Source organism: Pan troglodytes, chromosome 21 (assembly GCF_028858775.2).
Source record: "Pan troglodytes isolate AG18354 chromosome 21, NHGRI_mPanTro3-v2.0_pri, whole genome shotgun sequence".
Lineage (NCBI taxonomy): Eukaryota > Metazoa > Chordata > Mammalia > Primates > Hominidae > Pan > Pan troglodytes.
Genome location: NC_072419.2, coordinates 9,141,067 through 9,158,280, shown reverse-complemented (window position 1 = coordinate 9,158,280; position 17,214 = coordinate 9,141,067). Strand labels below are relative to the sequence as shown.

General features: G+C 42.9%; 1 long non-coding RNA gene across 1 annotated transcript; it reads right to left on the bottom strand.

Annotated features, from left to right (window-relative positions):
- Nucleotides 1-4,730: 4,730 nt before the first annotated feature.
- On the bottom strand, nt 4,731-7,550 carry LOC107969914 (uncharacterized). The gene is made up of 2 exons (XR_001712081.4): nt 7,343-7,550; nt 4,731-6,267 (listed from the first exon to the last, which is right to left on the bottom strand). It is a non-coding gene; the product is annotated as an uncharacterized LOC107969914 (long non-coding RNA).
- Between the last annotated feature and the right edge of the window lie 9,664 nt (nt 7,551-17,214).

Sequence of the window (17,214 nt, the reverse complement as noted above, 5' to 3'; positions counted from 1 at the left end):
ATTTTCACCCGGTTCTCTTGTTTTCATATGGGTTCTCATCTTGCCCTTGGCTGTGTCTAAGACCCCTCAGCCCAGTGCTTTCCACCATGCCAGCATCTTAAAGAGCCAACTTTGAATCTGCTGAAGTGGGAAAACCTGAGGTCTAACTAGTCTTTTTTGTTTAAGAACAGCTTCATGGAGGTATAATGACCATACTACAAAATTTACCCTTTTAAAGTGAACAATTCTGTGTTTTTTAGTATATTCACACATCTGTCTCTGGTTTTCACAGGTGACTGTTTCATTAAGTTTTTTGAATTTGGTGCTGACTGTGATTACAGCTTACATTTTCCTTTTTGGTAATGTCAGAGGCATTTGAACCAGAGCAACTGGTTGAATAGGGGCTGGGTAAAATAAGGCTGAAACCTACTGGGTTTTATTTCCAGGAGGTTAGGCATTCTAAATCACAGGATGAGATAGGAGGTAGGCACAAGGTACTAGCCCAGAGTGGTGGCTCACACCTGTAATGTCAGCACTTTGGGAGGCCGAAGTGGGTGGATCACCTGAGGTCAGGAGTTCGAGACCAGTCTGGCCAACATGGTGAAACCCTGTCTCTACTAAAAATCAAAAATTAACCAGGTGTGGAGGTACGCGCCTATAGTCCCACCTACTCGGGAGGCTGAGGCATGAGAATCGCTTGAACCCGAGAGGCGGAGGTTGCAGTGAGCCAAGATCATGCCACTGCATTCCAGCCTGGGTGACAGCTCCGTCTCAAAAAAAAAAAAAAAAAAAAGAAAAGAAAAGAATGAACAAACAAAAAGACCAAACACCTTGCTGATAAAACAGCATGCCATAAAGAAGCCTGCCCAAAACCACCACAACCAAGATGGCCAGGAAAGTGACCTCTGATCGTCCTCACTGCTCATTATATGCTAATTATAATATTTTAGCATAACAAAAGTGTCTTTTTTTTTTTTTTTTTTTTTTTTTGCACCTTGACAGTTTACAAATGCCATGGTAATGTCCAGAAGTTACCCTATATGGTCTAAAAGAGGGGGAAGAACCTTCAGTTCCAGGAACTGCCCACCCCTTTCCCGGAAAACTCCTGAATAATCCACCCCTTGTTTGGCATATAGTGATGAAGTAACTACAATCAGTTGAGCAGCCCACGCTGCTGCTCTGCCTATGGAGTAGCCATTCTTTATTCCTTTGCTTTCTTAATAAACTTGCTTTCACTTTACTCTATGGAATCGCCTGGAATTTTTGCCCAAGGTCCAAGAACTCTCTCATGGGGTCTGGATCGGGACCCCTTTCTGGTAACAGTAACACCTTTCTGCTTAATATTCTCAGCCACGTGTGCGCAAGTCCCTCTAAGGCCAGAAGCACGGAGAATGGCTCAGGGTTTGGGGCTTCATCGCCCCTGCGGTCCCCGAACCCTTTCCCCCGACCCCCCGGAGGCCTCGGGGCTGTGCCGAGGGACAGGGGCTCCGGATGCCAGATGCTCTCCATCCTCACCTTCCTATGGAAGCTTGGAAAAGTCAGGTCTCTGAGGCCACTGAAGCTAAAAATTGGGACTTCGCTTTTGGGCGGCAAGCGGGGAGTCAGCCTACGCGGGGTGGCGGGTGCGGAGGGAACGGGGACTCGGCGGCTGGCAGCCTGGGTCGGCACTACGGCGACAGATCGGGACTCGTTCCCTTAAGCGCGAGGTGGGGGCTTAGCCTCTGGTAGGGCGGGTGGGGATTCGGCCGCCGGCGGCGTAGACCATCACTTAGTCTTGGAGCGGAAGGCCGGGTTAGACCTAGGATCAAAAATGCCGAATTCCTTTTCTGGGGTGAAAACTGCGGGATCCGCCTCTGGAGGAAACAGCGGGGCTCAGCCCCTCGGGGAGAGGCGGGGACTAAGCTTCAGGAGCTGGAAGCCGGGAAGCGGGGATTCCATTCGACTCCGGAGACGGGGACTCCGCTTTCGAATGGAGAGCCGGGACCTTGGCGTCTGGGCCCCGCGGAAGATCGGGAGCCAGCGGGCGCGGTGGCTCACGCCTGTGATCCCAGCACTTTGGGAGGGGGAGTTCGAGACCAGCCTGGGTGACAGAGCGAGACTCTCGCTCAAAATAAAAATAATAAGAGGGAAGGGCCCAGGCAGGGAGGGCGGGCCTGTTGCAGCGCCGGGGCTGGGGTCCGGGCTTCGGGTCGTCCCTGCACCTGGCTTCCTTTCTGAAAGGCCTCCAGATCCTCTGCGAAGGCCCCCTGGGCTCCCCCGGCGGGGCCCGCAGCTCTCGCCCGCGCTGAATCTGAGGAATTGGGCCCGGAAGCTCGCGAGTCTCGGTCCTGGCGGTTCGGCCGGGCGCCCCCTGTTGGCCAAGTTGGGACTTGGCATTGCGGCAAAACCTGCGATTCGGGGCAGGGGCAGGGGCAGGCAGTGGGGGGACAGCCTGGAACCAGAACGCGAAACCCAGCCTCACGGTAAGAAGTGGAGACCTAGTGGACACTAGCAGGTATGTGTGAAAGCAACCTCAAAATCACACGTTCTCTGCCAGGGTAAGCATTTGTTGTGAGTTAGAGCGACTTGAGATGAATTTAAGCAGTATAATTTATCTGTCTCTCTCTGAGGCAGGGTCTCCCTTTGTCCCCCAGGCTGGAGTGCAGTGGTATGATCATGCCTCACTGCAGCCTCGACCTCCCCAGCTCAAGCAGATCCTAAGCCTCCCAAGTAGCTAGGAGCACAGGTGTGTGCTACCATGCCCAGCTGATTTTATTTTTTAGAGAGACAGGGTCTTACTATGTTGCCCAGTCTGGTCTCGAACTCCTGGGCTCAAGGGATCCTCCTGCCTAGGCCTCCCAAAGTGATGGGATTATGGGAGTGGGCCACACCAGCTATCCTAAGCAGTATTTTAAAAGAGGCTCGGAATCACACTTCGATTTTTTTTTTTTTTTTGAGACGGGGTCTCTGTCACCCAGGCTGGAGTGCAGTGGCACGATCTCAGCTCACTGCAACTGTTACCAGAAAGGTGTCCCATCCAGACTCCAAGAGAGGATTCTTGGATCGTGTGTAAGAAAGAAAGAATTCTTAGCCTGGCGTGGTGGTGGGCACCTGTAATCCCAGCTACTGGGGAGGCTGAGGCAGGAGAATCATGTGAACCCAGGACGCAGAGGTTGCAGTGAGCCAAGATCGCACCATTACATCCTAGCCCAGGCCAGAGTGCGAGATTCCGTCTCAAAAAAAAAAAAAAAAAAAAAGTACACATAGCTATGGAGTGGGGTTTAGCTGGAAAAGGTGACCTTGCAACTTCAAGTCAAATTCTGGCTCCTCAAACAGTAGGATGGCAGTAAGGCAGGGAAGTTGTTTTCCCATTTCTCACTGAGAAGACTGTGAATATTTCCATATGGATTTTCTATTATTAATGTTACTCTGATTCTTTGTTTTAAAATAAAAATTCTGAATGTAAAAAAAAAAAAAAAAAAAGGAAAGAATTCCCTGCGAGTCCGTAAAGTGAAGGTAAGTTTATTTAAAAAAAAAGGAATAAAAGAGTGGCCACTCCATAGGCATAGCAGTGGCATGGGCTGCCGGACTGACTATACTTATAGTTATTTCTTGATTGTATGCTAAACAAGGTGTGGATTATTGATGAGTTTTCTGGAAAAGGGGTGGGCAATTCTCGGAACCGAGGGTTCCTCCCCTTTTTAGACCATATAGGGTAACTTCCTGACATTGCCATGGCATCTGTAAACTGTCATGGTGCTGGTGGGAGCATCTTTTAGCATGCTAATGAATTATAATTAGTGTATCATGAGCAGTGAGGACAACCAGAGTTCATTTTCATCACCATTTTGGTTTTGGCCAGCTTCTTTACCACATCCTGTTTTATCAGCAAGGTCTTTGTGACCTGTATCTTGTGCTGACCTCCAATCTCATCCTATGACTTAAAATGCCTAACCTCCTGGGAATGCAGCCTAGTAGATCTCAGCCTTATTTTACCCAGCCCCTATTCAAGATGGAGTTGCTCTGGATCAAATGCCGCTGCCACAACCTCTGCCTCCCAGGCTCAAGCGATCCTCCCACCTCAGCCTCCCAAGTAGCTGGGTCTACAGGCACAAGCTACTACACCTGGCTAATTTTTGTGTGTCTTTTGTAGAGACAGGGTTTTGCCATGTTGCCCAGGCTGGTCTCGAGCTCCTGAGCTCAAGCTATCCACCTGCCTCGGCCTCCCAAAGTATTGGGATTACAGGCGTGAGCCACCATGCCTGACCTCACACTTTGATCTTAAAAGTAACTTCTTATTATGAGTTGGAGTAAATATAAATGTAATTAAGCAGCTTATGTTAAAATTGAAACTGAGCTAGATTGACTTATTGTGAACTACACAGTACGTTAGCTCAGAAAGGCAGACGAACAAACTGGCTCAGAAAGACTTATCTCCAACTAAGTAATCTTTTTGTAAGTTTGAACAAATGAAGTAGGTTAAATAAAAACAGGTTGCATCACGTCTAAGGTAACTCCAAAGTACCTTATTATGTTGAAATAAAAATGTATGTTTACAAACAAGTAGAGTGTTTGCAAACAAGCTAAGAATCAGACATTCCCCTCTAAGGAAACTTCTAATGGTGAGAAACTAAATAAAATGAGTTAGAACCAATTTAGATAAATCTAAGCAGTATTAAGGAATATGTCCTTAACCTAACTTGTTATGTGGAATTAGACTCAATGTAGTCAGTACTAAGCATTTTAGGTGAAATCAAGCTCAAAATTACTCATTCATTTTACACCACACTTTTATTGCTCCTTAGAGATAATTCATATGTAACAGTTGATATTAAAACAAGTGTAGACTCAAGCATTCTCAAAAGGACCTTCTTAGAGTAACTTAGAGTATATCTAAGAGTTTATGTTAAATCAAGCTCAAAATAACTTATTCATTTTAAACAAACCTTATATGCTTCTTAAGTGCTTTGTAACTTTACATGTGCAAAGAAGCTGAGAAACGCATTCGTTTCAAAGTGTCCTGCTTCCCTCACTCGCTAGGGGGAGCTCCTCCAGCCTGGCATAAAGGCCGCTTTTGAGAAATTGATTTTGACCGCGACCACCCACGTCTGTGTCCCAGCTTTTCCCTCCAGAAACTGAGTCCAGATTTTCAGCTTCAGAGGCTGAGACCCCATCTTCCATTTCAGAAGCTAAATCCCCACTCCCCACACAGAAGCTAGAGACTAAGATCCTACTTCTCCATCCAAAGGCTAAGTTTCCACCATATACCCACTGGCTGGGTCCACACTTCCCTCTCCGGAGGCTGAGCCCCAATTCTGACTGCAGAAGTCATCTCTTGCCTCAGAGACTACATCCCACTACCCACACCTGAGTCTAGGTCTCTGCTTCTAGAGCTGGAAGCTGAGTCCCCAGAGGTCTCCCACCAGGTGAGGGCCCTACTTCTCCCTCCAGAGGCTACATCTGGATTTGGGCTCCACAGGCTATCTCTACCTCTCTCCCTAAAGGCTACTTCTGTCTCCAGAATATAAAAAGTCCACCGTATTCTTCCCAATGCTGAGTCCCCATCTGACTCCAGAGAAGAAGCCCCCACTGTTCACCCCAGAGGTGAAGTTTCCACTTTCTGCCCCAGAGTCTATGCCTGCCCTGATTTTGACTCCAGTGGCTAAGTTCCCAATGCTCGTACCATAAGCAAGGTTTCCACCATCTGCCCAGGGGGTAAGTCCACTCTTCTTCCAGAGGCTGGGTCTGGATTTCAATGCCAGAGGTTAAGTACCTATCTTTTGCCCCAGAGATTACACGTTCATTTCCCTCAGCAGAGGCTACATTCTTGCTTCTCCTTCCAGATGCTATGTCCTCACCACTTGTCCCAAAGGCTAAGTCTACACTTATCCCTTCTAAAAGATGAGTTTTGGTTTCAGTTCTACAGACTAAATCCATGCCACTCATTAGAGACTTCCCACTCCAGAAGCTTCCTCCCTGCATCTCCCCCAAGAAGCTAAGTCCCCTCCCCTTGCCCTGGGGCTGTGTCCCCACCTCTCCCTCCAGAAGTGAAGTCCCCATTTTTTGTTTCAGAGTCCAAGTGCCAACCTGTGCTGCCAGCAACTGTCCCCAGTATTCTCTTCCAGAGGCTGAATATCTGCCACTTGCCCATGGTGTGAGTCACCACTTTTCGGCGTAGAAGACGAGTCCCCATGTTCACAAGTGCTTTACAGGGGGTGCCTGCCCAAGTTTCTGGGACCAGAGCTGACCAATGATCTTCCCAGACCCGTTTCCCACTGATTCTCCTCTTTAAGATGAGTTAGAGCATATCTAGTAAAATAAAATAAAATAAAATAAGCAGTATATTAATGAACAAGCTCAGAATCAGACATTGTTCTGAAAAGCGATTGTAGGCTCTTAGGAATAATTAAAATGTAGCTAGGCATAGGTAGCACATATTTTAATTTAAAAAATTATTTCTTTTTAATAGAGACGGGGTCTCGCCATGTTGTCCAGGCTGATCTCTAACCTCTGGGCTCAAGAGATCCTCCCACCTTGGCCTCCCAAAGTGCTGGGATTACAGGTGTGAGGTACCACGCCTGGCTAGTAGCACATAAATTAGGTGATATAAAGGAAGTCAAGTTCAAAATCACTCATCCATTATAAATGAAATTTATACATTTAATAAATGATATATAAACTTCATAGTATATACAAACTAGCTCATAAAATGCATGTAGAATACAAACATAGAATCTTAAAGTGCATTAAATTAAGGTGAATCTAAGCAGTATTAGTGAAACTTAGCTCAGAAGCAGTCATTATCCTCCAAAGTACTCTGTTATGTTGAGTTAGTAGAAATATAGATTAAACTATGTACAACCAAGCAGTAAACAAGCTAAGAACCAGACTTTCCCCTCTTAATAAGTGTGAACTGGTCAGATAGAGCAGATAAAAATAACTTAGAGCCAAATTACATGAATCTAAGCAGTATTAGAGAAAATAATCTTACAATCACATGTTCTCTAAATTTCCTTATTTTTTTGTGACTTACAACAAATTAGGATGAACCTAGGCAATTTAAATCAGAGTCATCTCCCTATGGTGAATTCAATTAAATATATGTGAAACTAAACAGAACAGTTGAAAACAGGCAGGAAATCACACTTTCAACTAAGGTTCAGGTCCAGGTTCAGGAACATCTCAAATGAAATGTCCATTGTGTGTTAGAGCATATTTAGATGAAACCAAGCTGTTTATGTCAAATGAGTTCAGAATCTATCATTTTTCCTGAATGAGTCAGGGTTCTCCAGAGAAACAGAACCAATAGAATGTGTATGTATATGCGTATACACACACATGCACACACACATATGGAGATTTAGTATAAGGAATTGCTTCACACAATTATGGAGGCTGGCAGGCTGGAGCCCCAGGGGAGCCAATGGTGCAGTTCCAGTCTAAAGGCAGTCTGCTGAAGAATTTCCTCTTGTTGAAGGAGGCTGGTCTTTTTGTTCTATTCAGTGAGGTGAGGTGAATCTGAAGGTGAAGTCCAGAGTCAGTGTGAGTGTGAAGGTCAGGTTCATGGTTAGGACCAGAGTGAGTGTGAGAGTGAGCTGGAGGTACAGGGTCAGAGGGAGAGTCAGTGTCACAGTCAGGATTAGGGTGTCAGTGTCAGAATCATTATGAGAGCATAGTAAAGGAGTCTGTGGCACGGTGTGGGTAGTGAGTTGGTATGTAATGTGGGGTACGTCACGGGGTATTTGAGGGAGTAAGTAGAGAATGAGTATGGGTCAGAAAGTAGTGAATGGGTGGATTAGTCCATTTTCACACTACTATAAAGAACTACCCAAGACTGGGTAATTTAAAAAGGAAAGAGGTTTAATTGACTCACAGTTGCACATGGCTGGGTAGGCCTCAGGAAACTTACAATCATGGTGGAAGGTGAAGGGGAAGCAAGGCATGTCTTACACAGGAAAGAGAGAGGGGGGCAGGGAACTGCCAAACACTTTTAAACCATTAGATCTTGTGAGAACTCACTATCATGAGGACAGCATGGATGAAACCACCCCCATGAGCCAATCGCCTTCCACCAGGTCCCTCCCCTGACATGTGGGGATTACAATTCGAGATGAGATTTGGGTAGGAACACAGAGCCAAACCATTATCAGTGGGTGTGGGCTGCAAGGGTAGGCACTGAGTGGTTTATAGGGGAGAGGTAGGTGGTGTGTGGGTGATCGTCAGAGCATAGGTATTGAGTGGATGTGAAGCAAGTGGTGTAGGGAAGTGGACACGGGGCTCAGAGCATGTGATATGTTGGAAGGTAGTGTCTGTAAGGGAGGGTTGTAGGTTGTGAGTGAGTGTGGAACCGGAGGGGTAGCTATTTAGAAATCAGAAGTTAGAGTCTGGCACTTTTGAGTACTATTGTGTATTTTGGAGTACTTTGGAGTACAAAAGATTATTTGACAACAGTTAGTGATTCTACGTTGGCTTCAGAATTCTAGATTCTACTTAATTTGCTCTAACTGGCAATAAGAAGGATCTTTTAAGAGCAATGTGACAATGAGCTCATTTACACGAATACTGCTTTTGATTCATTATAATTCTCCCAAATAGAAATAAATCTTTGAGGCTGGGCGCGGTGGCTCACGCCTGTAATTCTAACACTCTGGGAGGCCAAGGTCGGCAAACTGTCTGAGTTCAGGAGTTCAAGACAAGCCTGGTCAACATGGCGAAACTACGTCTCTACTAAAAAAATACAAAAAGGTAGCCAGACGTGGTGGCACGCGCCTGTAATCCCAGCTACTCAGAAAGCTGAGGAAGGGGAATCGCTTGAGCCTGGGAGGCAGAGGTTACAGTGAGCCGAGATCGAGCCACTGCACTCCAGCCTGGGTAACAGAGTGAGACTCTGTCTCGAAAAAAAAAAAAAGAGAAAAAAGGAAAAAAAAATAAACCTTTAAGTACTTCTAAAATTTTATTAAGGACAATATGTGATTTTGAGATGTCTTTCACATATAATGTTTCCATTTGTCTTAGCTCTAAGTACAGTTTTGATGACGGTGTGTTTCTCATCTTTTATTATTATTATTGTTAAAGCTTACTTTCATGTCAATTTATTCTAATAAGCAATAAAAAATTGAGGCCAAGGGCAACAGCTCACTCCTTTAATCCCAGCACTTTGGGAGGCTGAGGTGAGAGGATCACTTGAGGCCAGGAGTTCAAGACCAGCCTGGGTGACAGAGGGGGACCCCATCTCTACAAAAAAAAAAAAAAAATTAATAACTAGCCAGGCATGGTGGTGTGTGCCTGTAGTCCCAGTTACTTGGAAGGCTGAGGTGGGAGGACTGCTTGAGCCCAGGAGGTCGAGGCTGCAGTGAGCCATGATCATGCCACTGCACTCTAGCCTGGGTGACAGAGTGCAGAGTAAGACCCTATCTCAAAAAAGAAAAAAAAAAAAAAAGACCAGAGGGAATTCTTCAGCAGGCTGCCCCTTTGGACTGGAACTGCACCATCGGCTCTCCTGGTATATGTATATGTGTGTATATATACACACATATACAGCTGTATATGTGTGTATATATGCACATATACATGAGCTGTATATGTGTGTATATATGCACATATACATGAGCTGTATATGTGTGTATATATGCACATATACATGAGCTGTATATGTGTGTATATATACACATATACATGAGCTGTATATGTGTGTATATATGTGTGCGTATATTTGTATATATACCTGTGTGTGTGTATACATATACAAATACATAAACACATACAAATTCTGTTGCTTCTATTTCTCTGGAGCACTCAGTCTCATTCAGGAAGAATGATAGATTCTGAGCTCGTTTGACATAAACAGCTTGGTTTCATTTAAATATGCTCTAATGCACAATGAAACATGTCATTTGAAATATTCCCAAACCTGGACTTGAACCTTAGTTGGAAGCATGGTTTGCTGTTTTCAACTATTCTGCTTAGTTTCATATACATCTGATTGAATTCACCATAGTGAGTTACCTTAGATATGAATGTATGATTCTGACTTAAATTGACTAGGTTCATCCAGATTTGTTGTAAGTCACAAAAAGTAATGACCGTGACAGTGACACTAATCATGAAGGACATCCTCAATGTCAACTCACTCTCATCTTCTCCTTGACCCTGAACCTCACGCCCACCTTTACCCTAACACTCTCTGGCCTTGAGCCTGACCTTTATCCTCAACCTGACCCTCAATGTGATCATAACCCTTACCCAACCCTTGCCTTAAACCTGACCTAAGCCTCATACACTGGACCTGAATTGCACTTGACTCTCACTTTCTCAATCTCCCTTTCATCCTCAGCTAGACCTCACTCTCCCTCACTCTCACCTTCACCCTGACCCTCAGCTTCATCTTGACACTTACCCTTGACTCTATACCAGACCCTCATCATCACTGTTGTCCTGACCCTACCCTGCTCACTCATCCTCACTCTGAGTTTATTCCTCAGATGGACTCTTACCTTGACACTGACCTTGATCTCACTCTCATGCCCACGCTCACACTCACTGTGCACTTGCTCTCACTCTGACTTTAATCCTCACTGGGACCTACTCTGATCCTAAATCAAACACTAACCCTCACCCTCAGCCTAACATTAACAGTGACTCTGACCCTCACAGCATCACTCTGGCCCCACCTTTACCCTAAATCACAATCCCCTCCCTTTTTTGAGACAGGGTCTCGCTACATTGCCCAGGCTGGCCTCTAATTGTTGGACTCAAGCAATCCTCAGCCTCCTGAGTAGTTGGGATTACAGGCATGCACCAGGACATTTGGCTTCTAAATCACATCCTTAACATCTCTGTGACCCTGAATCTCATCCTCACCTTGATTCCGACCTGAACCAAACACTCAGCCTGCTCTCTCCCAAACCCCAACCTTGATCATCACCCTAATTCTCAACCTCACCCTCACCCTAGCCCTCATTCTCACTTCATCACCTCAATCTGACCATCACTCTCACTTTCAATCTGGCCCTGACATTCACCCTCACATTCACCCCTTTCTGACTCTGACCTTGACCCTCAATCTCACTCTGAGTCTGACTCCCCTCCTCCTTTCACAGCCACTGACCCTGACACTCATCCTTACTCCAATCCTCCTGATGATGCAGATACGGATCATCACCCTGTGTGATGCTCACTCTGGTACCATCACCTGAGCCTGTCTCTCACTCTCATGTTGAACCTCGAAGTCTAAGGTTGAAGTTCATGCCCAAGATCAAAGTCAAGGGTAAAGGTTAAGCAAAGACCCTCAACCATACATTTCTGTTAACTACAGCTTATTTCTTGTTCATATAACTAGTGAGAACTACTGACAAGTAGAGATAACAAGATAACCCAGACTAACTAGGTAACTAGACATAATTAGAATAACTAGAGTATGTAAAAGAGAAGCTCCAGGACATACATGTGTCTCAAGTTATCACTAGTTATCTATTTAGCAGTAGTAGTTCAAAAAAGAAGTTAGAGTTGGAGTACTTTTGAATGCTTTTGGAATATTTTTTGGAATATTTTTTAAGATTCTTTGGAGAACAATTCTGAGCTGATTTCACAAATCCTGCTGAGTCGTTGTAATTCCTCCATATAACAATACATATTTTGAATGCTTTTGACTACATTTGTAAATTTATTAAGAACAATATGGGATTCTTAATGTGGTACTATATTGAGGCTAAAAAAGAAAAAAAAACAGCATGGGATTCAGAACTCATTTTCACAAATATCATAAATAGCTCTGACGAATAATAAGTAAGATGAAGGTGTCTTTCTCACCTGGTTTGTTTAAAGTTTACATTAATATCGATGTATTCTAATCAGCAGTAAATTTAGTAGAATGTCTGAACTTGTGTTTACTAATACTGCAATATTAGTCTTTTTTTCCTTTCTTTTTCTGATTTGGCTTCTTCTTCTTCTTCCTTCTTCTCCTTCCTTCCTTCTTCTTTCTTCTTCTTCTTCTTTTTTTTTTTTTTTTTGATACAATGTCTCGCTCTGTCACCCAGGCTGGAGTGCAGTGCAGTGGTGCAATCTCAGCTCACTTGGCTCACTGCAACCTCCGCCTCCTGAGTTCAAGCAATTCTCGTGCCTCAGCCTCTTGAGTAGCTGGGACTACGGGTGCATGCCACCAAATTTGGCTAATTTTTTGTATTAATATTCTTAGTAGAGATGGGGTTTCGCCATATTAGACAGGCTGGTCTTCAACTCCTGGCTTCAAGTGATCTGCCTGCCTTGGCCTCCCAAAGTGCTGGAACTACAGACGCGAGCCACCATGCCTGGCCTGCTTTGGCTTCTAATTCATTAAACACACAGTATTAGTCTTACAAAAAATTTTTAAAAGATATAATAAATATAATATTGAGCTTTAAATTAGACTGCTTATTTTTACAAATACTGACTGGATTCATCTTACTTTGATTTGACTAGCAACGAGAAGGTTCTTTGAGAACATGTATGGCTATGGGCTCATTTACACAAATACTGCTTTGATTCACTATAATTGCTTATAACTCCCAATAAGAGAAATTCTAAGATCTTTGAAGTTTTGAGCATCTTAAGTACTTTTGAATCCTTTTGAAGATTCTTTTGAGAACACAGGCGATTCAAGCTCATTTTCATAAACGCTCCCTAGCTACATTTAATTTGGTCTTACTTGCAGAAGAAAAGTGCAGTTGAGGCAAATGTGTGTTCTTTGGCTTTTAGCTCATATAAAGGTGATATTTATCTCAATTCATTCTAATAGAAGAAATTTCACATTTAATCATTTTAACCATTTTAAGTTACACAGAGTCATTCAGTACATTCACAATACTGCCCGACAACCACCATTATCTAATTCCAGAACGTTTTCATTTTTTGTTGTTCTTTTTCTATTTATTTTCCATTTTAAAACTTCTTTTTCCTTTTATGTGATTCTCCAATTAAGACATCCCGTTATGGCAATTCCAGAACATTTTCATCACCCCAAAAGGGAATCCTGTGCCCATTAAGTGGTCATTTTGCATTTCACCTTTCCACTAGACCCTGCTACTAATCTACTTTCTGTCTCCGTGGATCTGCCTATTCTGGACATATAAATTCATTTAAGTGGAATGATACAGTGTATGGTCTTTTGTGTCTGGTTTCTTTCACTTAGCATAATGTTTTCAAGGTTCATCCATGTTATACCATATATCAATACTTTTATGGCTGAATACTATTTGATTGTATGGATTTATCATATTTTGCTTATCCGTTCACCAACTGATGAACATTCGGATTGTTTCCACCTTTCAGCTATTCTGAATAGTGCTGATGTAAACATTCTATAAAAGTTTTTGTTTGAACACCTGTTTTCAATTCTTTGGGGCATATAGCTTGGAGTGGAAATGCTGGGTCAAATGCTAATTCTATGTTTAACTTATTAAGGAACCACCAAACTGATTTCCCCAACAGATAGAACACTTTACATTCTTACCAGCAATGTACAGTATAAGGGTTCTAATTTCTCCACAACTTTGCCAACAGTTGTTATTTTCCATTAAAAAAGTATTTTTATCACAGCCATTCTAGTGGGTGTGAAGTGGTATTTTATTATGGTTTTAGTGTGTGTTTCTCTAATGATTAGTGACAGTAAGCATTTTTTTGGTGTGTTCTTGCTGGCTGTTTTGTATGCAGTTATTTCTTTGAAATGTTTATTTGAGTCCTTTGCTCATTTTAAAATTGGGTTGTTAGTCTTTTTGTTATTGAGTCATAGACATCTTAATATATTCTGGACATTAGACCATTATCAGATATATGATTTGCAAATATTTTCTCTCATTCTTATGGGTTGCCTTGTCACTCTTCCAGTAGTGTCCTTTGGTGCACAAAGTTTTAAATTTTGATAAATTCCAATTTCTTTTTTGAGACAGGGTCTCACTCTGTCATCCAGGCTGGAGTGCAGTGGTACAATCATGGCTCACTGCAGTCTGGAACTCCCAGGCTCAAGCTATCCTCCCAGCTCAGCCTCCCAAGTAGCTGGGACTACAGGTGCCTGCCACCACACCCAGCTATTTTTGAGGGGATTTTTTTCTTTTTTTTTTTGGAAGAGAAATGGTCTATGTTGCCCAGTCTGGTCTTGACCTCCTGAGCTCAAATGATCCTCCTGCCTTGGCCTCCCAAAGTGCTGGGATTACAGGGGTGAGCCACTGCGACTGGCCCAATTTATTTTTCCATTTGTTGCTTCTGCTTTTGGTGTCACATCTAAGAAACAATTTTTCAGATGCAAGGTAATGAAAATTAACCCTTATGCTTTCTTCTAAGAGTTTTAGCTTTTATATTTAGATCTTTATAGTCTTTGAGTTAATTTTTGTATACAGTGGGAGGTAGAGGTCCACCTTCATTCTTTTACTTGTGGTTATCCAGTTGTTCCAGCACGATTTATTGAAAAGGCTATTCTTTCCCCATTAAATGGTCTCGGCATCCTTATTGAAAAGCAATTGACCATTTCTCTACAGTTTCATTTCTGGACTTTCAATCCTATCCATTGGTCTATGTCTACCCTTATGGCAGTACCACACTGTTTTAATTACTGAAGCTTTGTATTAAGTTTTAAAATTAAGAAGAGTGAGTCCTCCAACCTTATTCTTTTTCCAAATTGTTTTGGCTATTCTGGGTCCCTTAAAATTCCATATGAACTTTAGGATCAACTTTTCCATTTCTGCAAAAAGGCCATTGGAATTTTGACAAGGATAGCATTGAATCTGTAGATTGCTTTGAGGAGTAATGCCATTTTAACAATATTAAGCCTTCCAACCCATGAACGGAGTATGTAGTTTCATTTATTTGGAGCTTATACAATTTCTTTCAGCAATGATTTGTAATTTTCAGTGTATAAATCTTGTGCCTTCCTGGTTAAAGTTATTCCTAAATATGTTATTCTTTTTGATGCTATTGCAAATGGAACTATTTTCTTATTTTCAAATCGTTTGTTAGTTATAGAAATGTAGGGTTTACTATATACAAGATCACATCATCTGTGAATAGAGATAGTTTTACTTCTTCCTTTCCCATTTGGATGGCTTTTTTCTTGTCTAATTGCTATAAATAGACCTTCCAGTACAATGTCGAATAGAAGTGGCAAAAGTAAGCATCCTTGTCTTGTCACTGACCTTAGGGGAAAAGTTTTCAGTTTTCACCATTGAGTATGATGTTAGCTGTGGGTCTGTCATAATTGCATCCCATGCTGTGAATGTAGGCTTCGAGACTGCTGAAGAGCCAGGGAGGAAAGCAGGGCGAGGGGCAAGTAAAACATTGCAAAAATTTCCTAATTTTCTCTTTTATGAATAGACTTCATTTTTAGAGGAATTTTATGTCCACAGCAAAATTAAACAGAAGGGACAGAGATTTCCCATTGATGTCACCTCTGTCCTTGTATTTTTAATTCAACTGTTCCATAGATTTTATTCACGTGATGAATAACAGTCACATGGAGCACAGAGGGATGCTGAGGGAGGGCTCCAGATCAAGAGCTGCATTTGAAACTGTCCCAATTGTCCCACAGAATTGATGTTTATGGTTTCTTTGAATAAACAGAAATTGGTCCTTCCAGGCCAGGTGCGGTGGCTCATGCCTGTAATTCCAGCACTTTGGGAAGCTGAGGTGGGAGAATCACCTGAGCCTAGGAATTTAAGATCAGCCTGGGCAACATGGTGAAACCCCATCTCTACAAAAAATTAAAAAATATTGCCAGGTGTGGTGGCATGTGCCTGTAGTCCCAACTACTCGGGGCTGAGGTGGAAGACTCACTTGAGCCCAGGAGGTTGAGGCTACATGAGCAGTGATCATGCCACCGCACTCTAGCCTGAATGACAGAGCAAGACCCTGTCCAAAAAAAAAAAGAAAGGAAAAGGAAAGAAAAGAAATGGATTCCCCCAGTCTTAAAACTTGAGAAGGTCACATTTGTCCTGAGTTCCTTTCTCAGGAAAACCAAACATCAGGCCTCCCAGATAGTATCAAGGAGCTGCAACTTACCAAATCATTGCATATGGACAATGAGAACCCACACTCCTCATCAGTCATGATTGCCTAACCAATCACCTCCTTCCTGTTCCAACTTACCTCTCCCTAATTTCTGTTTTCCCACACATAGTTACATTTCTTCCCTGCTATACAAACCCCTGATTTTGGTCAGTCAGGGAGATGGATGTGAAACTGATCTCCCATCTTCTTGGCTGCAGCACTCAATTAAGGCCTTCTTCCCTTGCAATACTCGTCTCAGTGATTGGTTTTCTGACTGGCAACCAGCAGGACCTACACCCAACCCCTGGTGTTTCAGTAACAGATTCTGCCCAGTACTAACACGGCAGCCTCCAAGACAAGAGAAGGGAATTGGTCCTTTCTGTGAAAGGCAGGACAGAATATCAAGAAATGTTTCTCTGTCTCCTGGCTCATAACGGCCTTGGGGCCATGTTCTCTATCTCCTGAGTACTGGAGAACAGAGAAGTCTCAGAAGGTTGATATTGGCAAGGTGAAAAGAAATAAGAGGATGGAAGGAGGTGTTGGAGAAAATAAAAACAAAATCTCCTGCTAACCCAGAAAATCCCCTTCACAAACGTAGAAAAAGAGAACAGTTTTATTACCAAATAATATTGAACTGGACTGGGAAGCACATTGTAGACAATCTGCTAATCAGATGCCAGACAGAAAGAGATCTTACTTTTTATCTAGTTGGGCAGATACAATCTATTACAAACATGTCCTCAAAATTAATGGTAATTTGCCCCCTTGTAAGAGGATTTGACATTGTTTGCTATACAATTTTTCATAATTCATTCTAAATTCACCTGGTAATTGGAGTAGCCATCTACACTAGTTAATTGCCTTTATCAAAAAGAAAAAATAAAACTTTTATCTGTGACAAGCGGGCGGTTACGAGTTTGGAGCTAGGCACCTAAGCTAAACTCCCAAGGTGACAGGGAGATAAGGGCACTATCTTCTTCACTGTTTACATTTCAAAGAGATGGCTCATCAGGCCTTTGGGGGAAACATTCCTATTTTGTAAAGTTGGCAGGTGCTTATTCAGCCTTTCAAAAGTATCAGGTACATATCAAAGGAGCACTTACACATAGATTTCTCATGGAAATACTCCAAGGGCGTGAGGTCAGGTTTATTTCCCCTTCAGTAACAAGTAAAATTTAATTCAATTTGTATTTGCCATTAAGATTTAAACGCTCCTCCTATGAGCTGAAGGTCTGATCTGCAAAC